The sequence below is a fragment of the Echinops telfairi genome, unplaced genomic scaffold, assembly GCF_000313985.2.
Source record: "Echinops telfairi isolate 266 unplaced genomic scaffold, ASM31398v2 ScPeMD7_7468;HRSCAF=8506_0, whole genome shotgun sequence".
NCBI classification, from domain to species: domain Eukaryota; kingdom Metazoa; phylum Chordata; class Mammalia; order Afrosoricida; family Tenrecidae; genus Echinops; species Echinops telfairi.
The window spans coordinates 38,652,391-38,661,825 of record NW_022111369.1 but is presented as its reverse complement, the minus strand read 5'-3'; positions in this window follow the sequence as shown (position 1 = coordinate 38,661,825).

Genomic DNA, 9,435 nt, shown 5'->3' with positions numbered 1-9,435 from the left:
GGAGTACTCTAACTATATTGAGAGGAATACTCTATGTTGAGACTAGTACTCTTCGTTGAGAGGAGTACTGTACATTGAGAGGAGTACTCTAACTACATTGAGAGGAGTACTCTAACTATATTGAGAGGAGTACTCTAACTGAGGGGGGGGAAAATGGCGTCCAGATAAGACTCACCCGTCCGGAGCTCCCGCTGCCAGACCAGAAAATTGGGAGGTAAGGTGAAGGAAATGGGGAGGTGGTGTCCAGAAATTAGAACTAGGGTACCCGGGTCTCTCCTGAACCCCATTTTTGTGTGTGCTTTCCACTCACAATGCAAACCAAGAACTCTAAAATGCTCTAGCTTTGGTGAGCCCGCCCAGCTGCGCCCTTGCAGGGAGCAGCTACTTCTCCAGGCTGACGCCTTAAAGGGGACCGAACCCCAGACACGAGGAGAACCCCACGCCAACCTCTCCCCACTGCTGGGTGCCCTGAGCTCACTGCGTGGGGAGTGGCGGTGGTGGGTAGCCATAATTTAGAATAGAAGAAAAAGCAGATCATTACCTGAAGTAAATTGCGGTGTGGGAGAAAATAAGCGGAATCCAGGGCGCAGAATAGTTCCAATTGGCTGAGAAGGAAGCAACCCACCTGATAAGCTGGATCTCCCCCTCTGGGGACCAGCCTGACAGCCCCCAAATCAGAGAGTAGTACTCTAACTATATTGAGACTAATACTCTAACTATATTGAGACGAGTACTCTAGCTATTCTGAGAGTAGTACTCTAAGTATATTGAGACTAGTACTCTAGCTATATTGAGACTAGTACTCTAACTATATTGAGACTAGTACTAGTACTCTAACTACATTGAGACTACTACTCTATATTGAGAATAGGATACATAAAAAAAGTAATATTGGCCTGAAGACATTTGTTGAATGGAAAGTCAAGGAAAGAAAGGACCATATTCCTTTAAGGAGGAAAAAGACGGTATGTGAACCAGCTAAAAGAATAATAAGCCAAGAGACAGAACCAAGGATTCAGCTAGGCAACAGAAAGGAAATAAAACAAGAAATTGGGCAATGTAGTGAAGAGCAGTAAAAACCAGACTCTCGCAAGCTGAAGTTACTGATTAGCCCAATCACTTTAACTCTCCAGATTTGGGCTCTTGGTCTCTCCCAAATCTAAAAAGCAATGACTTCTCCTTACAATTTCTCTAATGTGTTTATAAAACTCCTTTAGCTTAAGAAAGTAGTTGTGTAATTTTCAACAATTGTTGGATATTTGGGGTGCATTATTCTAAACTCTGGTTGCAAGTAACAGAAATCCATATGAACTGTCCTTACAAAACCACAGGGCTGTCTCACAGGACTCTTCTCCCTCTCACACGTAGTCTATATCAATATGATCTTATCCTGACCACCTTAGTGCGATTTGTTTTTCCCTGTATTTTGTTGGGTTTGCCAGCAGTGAAGCACAGGAGTAGCGGAGATATGTGATAATAACTGATACAAGATGTGATGCTGTAACAGTTACAGGACATCCAAGTGGGAGATGGGCAATTGGGAGGGAAAGGGAGTTTCAGGAGTAAATAATGAAGGGCGAAAGAGAAGGGAGCACTAGAAGTGATCATGATTGCACAACTAATTTTAAAGGCAATTTAACCATGGGGCAGCAGGGGTGTGTGTGTGTGTGCGTGTGTGTTCTAAGATCGATGTGCTGCCGATTGTTCAGTTACCCGTGATATGATTGAATGATTGAATGATTCAATTGTATGACATGTAACTTGTGTGACAATAAAAATGTTGTAAAAATAGGGGTATCTCACAGGACTCACAAAAGGCATTATGACTACATCTCAGAAATAATCTTGTTCAGAGACACGAACTCTACTTCCCCATGCCTTGCACCTCTTCGCCTGTCGTTCATTCTCATTCTGCAACACAGCCCTTCTGCTTCTCCTCCATGTCTCCCACCCGAACCCACCCTACTTCTCTTGCTGTCACGTCCACGCTTCCCAATCCAACATCCCAGTTAAGGACGCCTGCATCAACTGTACTTAGTGGCCCAATCATTTTCACCAAAATCTAAAATGGTCAGACTAGACAGAATTTTTTTGTCCAAAATTACAATAACCATGGATGGGGAAAGCGTCACTGAGAGTAGGTGATTCTGTGACAGAAGAACTCATCCAGTTCAATGGCACAAGGAGTGGTGTGACAAAGAGTGAAAGGGAAAAAGCTTGGAGTGTATGTTTAGTCTTTTTGTAGCAATTCAGAGTCTGGTTATTTTTAAACCAATGATTCTAACAGAAAGAGAAGCAGCCATTGCAAAGTAACGAGATTAGCTTTCTTGTTGTGTAATTCTTGTTTAACAATAGAACTTATTACAGTTAGATGATAGCCAAACATCTGCTATCTGATGCGAAACCTCAATTTCATTTCCTGTATTTATTGTATTATATTGCAATATAATTTTTAAGTGTTGACATAATCCAAGAAGATTTCATTTTACTTGGATCCACAATCAATGCTCATGGAAACAGCAGTCATGAAATAGAACAATGTATTGCATTGGGAAAATCTACTGCTAAAGACCTGTTTAAAATGGTCAGGGACAAAGATGTCACTTTGAAGACAAAGTTGCACCTGACCCAAACTGGGGTATTTTCAAGCATCTCATCTGGATATGGAATCTAAAGAATTAATAAAGAACATAGAAGAATTGATGCATTTGAATGACAGATAGTGTTGGTGAAGAAAAGCAAATAGACCATAGATTGCCAGAAAGCCAAATCTGTCTTGAAAGAAGTACAACCAGAATGTTCCTTGGAAGGAAGGATGGCAAGACATCATCTCGTGCCCTTTGGTTATGAGATGTTATTGGGAAGGACCAGTTCTCAGAGAAAGATCTCATGCGTGGTAAAGTAGAGGTTCAGCAGAAAACAGTAAGGTCATCAATGATAGATTGTTACAGTGTCTGCAAAATGGGTTCAGACATAACAAGGAAGGCACAGGTCTGGACAGTGTTTCCTTCTTTTGTCCGTAGGATTCCAATGAGTCAAAATCTATTCTAGGACACTACCTGCCACAACATCTCCTTCATAATATACTTCCTCTGTGCTAAATGTATGATACCATCTCTGAAATTTGTGCTGTATCATTTACCTTAATTAAAACATTGTTTGTTTTTTTTAAATCCTGCCATTCTATTTATTAATTGATTCTTATTCCATTTTTCCATTCAATTTTTTCTATTTTCATTACTGATCATATGCTTTTTCAGGAGTTTTAGATGTATTTCACCATTTTCCCAGAATTATTTGTTATAAATAATCAATTATTATTATCTCTGCTTTGTCAAATATTAAAGCAATTTAACACAAAATCTTTTCTTTTCAATTCGGTTTTGGACACAATTAACAAGTTTTGAAAATTATTGCCCCCATATTCCATTTTCTATAAATAATCTTCACTTGCTGATGTAAAATTCTCTTAAGCCCAAGACTTTTGTGAAATCTCTATATATTAATTTGAAAATAATTAAAATTTTATTTAAACTGCTGATGTGATTCAATGTACTCAAAGAATCTGACTTCTATAGTTTCTACATTGGGGATATTGTCATGTTTCTATAACTTCATTTACAATTGGTTTTATTTTTTAATATTCCACAAATGGTTGAAAAAAAGAGCATGTTGGCAGCTCAACTAAGTTAGCTAACCTCTATTAACCTTTATCCAATTTCCTAAGTTCTTTGCTGTGCATACATATCTGTCTAATTTACCTATCAAAAGCCAATAAGAGATTTGGCCAACTTTTCTACAAAAAAGCATTTATTTCTCCTTACTTATTTGACCATTTTTGATTAATTGATTTTTAATTTATGCCTCTACTGTTATGTATGGGCAAAATGAAGAAAAAGACACACACAGAGAAAATATTGAAAACCATACCAAACCCAACATGTGTGGGAGGGATCCGCTGACAAGGTTTTAACTGTTCAGGTCAGGGCTCTCATCATTTTTATCTCCTGCAGTCATCTCTCCAAGGCACTCTGTTCGATAACCAGTTTACTCCCCTCCCTCAATTATGTACGGAGGGAAATCACCAGAGGTTTATCACCTGTATGATCTCGGGCTCCCACTGTCTTCCATAGCCTTCTGCAAACCAGAATCTCACAAGTAGGACTCTGATACTATTTCCTCCTTCAGCTTCAGAGTATATGATGCACAATCCTTCGGTCACTCATGTTGGAGTGCTTCTTCCATGTGGACTTAGTTGGCATTTCAGTTAGAGGGCTCCTTGTTTGGAAAGAAGCCTTTAAGATCCCAGATGCTGTTGTATCTGATAGCTGGTGTGGCAGTTGCATAATCTCATGTCAATTTGAGGATATTAAGAGTGAAGAGGTGGGGTCTAGCCTGTCAATCAGGTCACTGCCTAAAGATGCCTCCTTGTGAGAAGTTTATTTTCACTCCTTTTTTTCAAAAAGTCAAAAAACGAACTTTTTTTACATTCTCTTTAATGCTATTTTTTAATCTAAAAGAGGATGTCATAATTCAGAACGTCAAGAAAAGCATTTAGGAAGTTCTCACAGCCATTGAATCAATGCTAACTCATAGTGAGTCCCCATGGATTTCTTAGATTCTGTTTCCCCGAATTGAAAGCCCAGTCTTTGTCCTGCGGAGCAGCTGGTGGTTTGAACTGCTGACAATGAGGCTCTCAACCCAAAGCTTAACCACTACACCACCACCGGTCCATTTAATAGATTCAGCAAATTTTACCTTTCAAAATAAATCGATAATTATAAAATAAAATTTGCACAGACCTTTTGTTGTTTTTATAGGAGATGGTATTTTCAATTTCCTCACTCACTTTGTATTTGAATATTGCTGAAATGTTACATTCAAATCTGCTTCGTAAACATAGTACAATGAATGCAACATCTAACACCACTTCATCTTTTGAAAGCCTTTGTATATATAAAGCAGCTCTTCTGGATTGAGTACAACTTTCTCTTTTGATCACGACAGCAAACACCAGTGGAGGTCCTAAAATTAAAATTCCAAGCAGGCACTCACACGGGATCCTTTCTAAGTCTGCTTATGGATAGCCTTCTCTTCCTGTCTAGTTATTTGCAGAGAAGGAGGAAAGAATGGAGCCAACTCCAGAGAATACTGCTTTTTAAATTGTAGTATCCCAAGTCCTACTGTTAAATTTAAGAGCCTTATAACACCGTCCTAAATATAATGGGGGGTCAAAGGTGGTGGAGCCCCAAGACTCATGAATAGTGGTCAGTTTTGACTCATAACCTGTCTATCCATAACAGAACAAAAATGACATTATTTTTAAATAATGAGAAGGGGAGGACAAGGCAGTAGAAACATTCTTGTCCAGGACTTCTCAGTATCAGCACTGTGGACATGTAAGACTGCATATTTCTTTGTTCCAGGAGGATGGCCTGTGTATGACACGAGGAATAGCAGCAACGCTTGCCTCTAGCCACTAAATGCCAGTTACAGCCTCTCCATAATTTTGAAAGCCAGAAATGTCTACAAACCTTGCCAAAAATCTCCTGGGGGCTAAAACGGTCTCTCCACCATGTTTTCTGTGTAGGGAAGTTATAGTAGGAGATGCATAAACCATTTTTCTCTTCCTCAAATTGGCAAACTTATTGTTGATAACCAAGCTTTCTAAATCTACTTTGCCAGCTTTTAACGAATAGGTCTGTTAGACGGTGTTTATAGAGTTAGTAAACCTGCATCAAGCCAGTGCTCCTAGTGAGCCGCCATTTAGCCCCAGGCCATAGGAGGATGTTGACTTTAAGTTGCAGGCACAGGCACAGTGCTCTCTTATAAAGCTGATGTGCCACGAGCCGTTTCAGCTCGGGGACACTCATACGTGTCAGAGTCGAGTTGTCTAGCACTTTTCGTCGCTATTTTGTTCAACAGTGGATCCACCAGGCCTTTCTTCTGAGGTGGATCTGGGTAAATGGGAACTGCCAACTTTTGAGTTGGCAGACAAGCACATTCACCATTTCACTACTCAGGAACCGAGCTGTCCAAAGCTGAGGATCACTAAATGAACAGAAAACAGTCAAGCAATTGTTTTGTTTTTACCACACTGGTGACAGCCTATCAACCCTGTATTCGAAAATGTACACCTCGAACTCCCTTGTAGCTGATGAAAGGAACTGCAAGACTCATTGGGACTTAAGGTTGAAATGCCTTAGTAAGTTTGGTTCATTTCATGGAGTTTCCAAATGAGATCTTCTGGTGTAGCCTATGTGCACCTTAAAAGGACAGAATCTAAAGTCCCAGTTGTCCAAAGCATGCAATGTGGGTCACCAAGAGCTGGATAGAAAGGTTAAAAGTGCCTGAGTTAGTTAGTTTATTGTGCCAACCTGGCCGATAAACACATATGGGATTAATTGAAGGGCGGAGGGATAAATGGTTCGGTGAGCCTCGCCTTTCTAGTTCTCAGGTCTCTTGCTTTGTGATGGTCGCACCAGTTCCCTGCTTTAGCTTGCAAGGCTAACTTCCTGCAAGACATCCCTGTGGAGAAGCCGCATGGACCTACTCCGATGCCACTCTGGATGGGTGCTGGAGCACCCCTGTGAGACCCATGCCAGCACTGAGATGCTTACACATTCACTGATTCGGCTTTCCTCCTGCAGTCGGTGTCATAGTGTGTGTTTTGTGAGATGGAGGAGGCCTTTGTGGATTGGTGTCAGACATATGGGTTAATGTTGGACTTGTGGGCTTGGGCATGTTTTCTTGATGCTCACTTACCCTTTATATAAAACTCTCTCCTATACATGAGTTTCTGTGGATTTGTTTCTCTAAAGTACCCAGACTATCACAGTGCCCAGTTAGGAACATAATACTGGATCTGTTCTCCTACTAGCATCTATATAAATAATGGTAAATGTTTTGTTTTCCAAATTGGCAGGTTCCTCTACCTGGCTTACCAACCAATAGAAGTGAAATCAGTTTCTCCAAGACAGACTTACCCTCCACTTCACCTCTGGACTTGAATTTCCATTCAGGCTCACTCCATTATAGGAGGGCCTATTGATTTGGGGAAACCATAGAACAATGTTATATAGCAGGAACTGATTAATCTGTGCCTTCTCCCCAAAGCATGAGATACTGACGCCAACTGAGGTGAGACCTCCTCTGTTGAAGTGTTTGTAAGACGTGCAGACAAAAAGCTCCAAACCCAAACTCACAACTATCTAGTTGATTCCTAACTCAAGCAGCTCTAGAGGACAGGACAGAATTGCCTCTGTGGGTTTTCAAGACTGTAACTCTTTATGGGAGTAGAAAGCCTTGTCTTTCTCCCAGAGAAGGACTGGTGGTTTTGAACTGCTGATATTGTGGTTAGCAGGCCAATGCATACCCATTATGCCACCAGCGCTCACTATACAAATAAGGGATTGATAGATGGTTCATGAGCATCCAGTAGGCACATCACCTCATTGCTTGAGAGCTCAGATTAAAAGGTTATATGACCTGAGAACAGATGCATACAGTAGTGGTCTCATAAAATATTTGTTCCTTTTGCAATTGACAAGGATCAGCATAATGGTTTCCAGATACATCTCTGTCAAAGGGTTTGTGGTTTCACTGTTTTCAGGGATGAATAGTATTCATTATGTGTATTACCAGTTTGTTTCTGAACCACACTTCTGTTGTTCTTGTTAGGTGCCATCTAGTTGGTCCTGATCCAGAGTGACCCTATGCACAACAGAGCAAAGGAAAACATTGCCTATTCCTGCCCCATGCTCGCAACCGTTCCTATTCCTGAACTCATGCTGTCAATCCATCTCATTGAGGGCCTTCCTCTTCTTCGCAGCTCCTCCACGTTAGCAAGCATGAAGCCCATCTCCATCGGCTGGTCCCTGCTGACAACACAGCCAAGGTAGGTAAGACAAAGCCTTGCCATCCTCGCCACTAAGGAGCCCTCTGGCCATACTTTTAAAAAAGGCAGATTTGTTTATCCGTGGTATTTTCAATATTCTTCTCAAGCCCCACAATTCAAATGCTTCAGTTCTTCTTCGGTCTTTCATATTCACTGTCCAACTTTCATATCCAATTGAAAATGCCCTGGCCTGGGTCATGTGCACCGTAGTCCTCAAAGTAACATCCTTGCTTCTCAATGCTCTGAAGAGGTCTCGTGCAATAGATCTCTTGATGACTGCTTCCCAGAGGACTGATTGTGGATCCAAGCAAGACAAAGCCTTGACAACCTCAACTTGCTCTCCATTTACCTCGGGTCCAGTTCTGTGGGTTGTCATCTTCTTTGCATTGAGCTGTATTCCACACTGAAGGCTGCAGCCCCTGGGCTTCATCGGTGCTTCAAGTCCTCCTCACTTTCAGTAAACGAGGTTGGGTCACCTGCATATCCCAGATTGTTAATAAATCTTCCTCCAATCCGGATGCCACCTTCTTCTTCATATAAGCCAGTTTCTCTGATGATTTGCTCGGCATAGAGATCAAATAAGCTTGGTGACAGGATAGAACCCTGACACACACCTTGCCTGATTTTCCACCACGCAGCAATTCCTTGTTCTCTTTGCACAACTGCCTCTCCGTTCTTCAACTGATGGGCATTTAGGTGGTTTCTCCCTGCTTGCTATGCTGTTATGAACATGAGGGCGCATATGTTTGTGTCTAGTCTCTGACTTTTGGGGGGTATATACCCAGCAGAAGTATTGCTGAGTCACATGGCATTTCTATTCCCAGTTGTGTTATGTAGTGCTTTGTCGCTTTCGAGAATAGTTGTGCATGTTTACAACCCACAAGCAATGTATAAGAGTTGTAAACCTCTGTACCCTGTCCATTATTTGTTTTTTTTCCTACTGTTTTTGATTTTGGGCTATATTTTTAGATATAAGTTGATATCTCATTGTTGTTTTGATGTGCATGTCCCTGATAGCTAGTGATTGTGAACATTTTTTTCATGTGTTTATTAGCCATGTGTTATTTTTGATGAATTGTCCATTAGTATATTCTGCCCACTTTTGGTTAGATTATTTGGGTTTTTTTACTTCTTGAAGTATTGCAGAATTTTATAGATTTTAGTAATTAGTCCTTTGTCCATGTGTCTTTACTAAAGATTTTTTAGCAATGTCCTGTCTACAGGCTCTCCTTTTACTCTTTTGATGAAGACTTTTGATATGCAACTACGCTTTATTTTTAGTAGGTTTTACTTATTAAATTTGTATGCATATTCCCTGCAATAGAGCCCTTAAGTTTGTCCCAATTTAAAAAAAATCATTTTATTAGAGGCACATGCAACTCTTATCACAATCCATACACACATCAATTGTGTAAAGCATATTTGCACATTCATTGCCCTCATCAATCTCAAAACATTTGCTCTCAACTTAAGACCCTGGCTTCAGCTCCTCATTTTTTCCCCCTCCCTCCCCCTTCCCCCTCCCTCGTGAGCCCTTG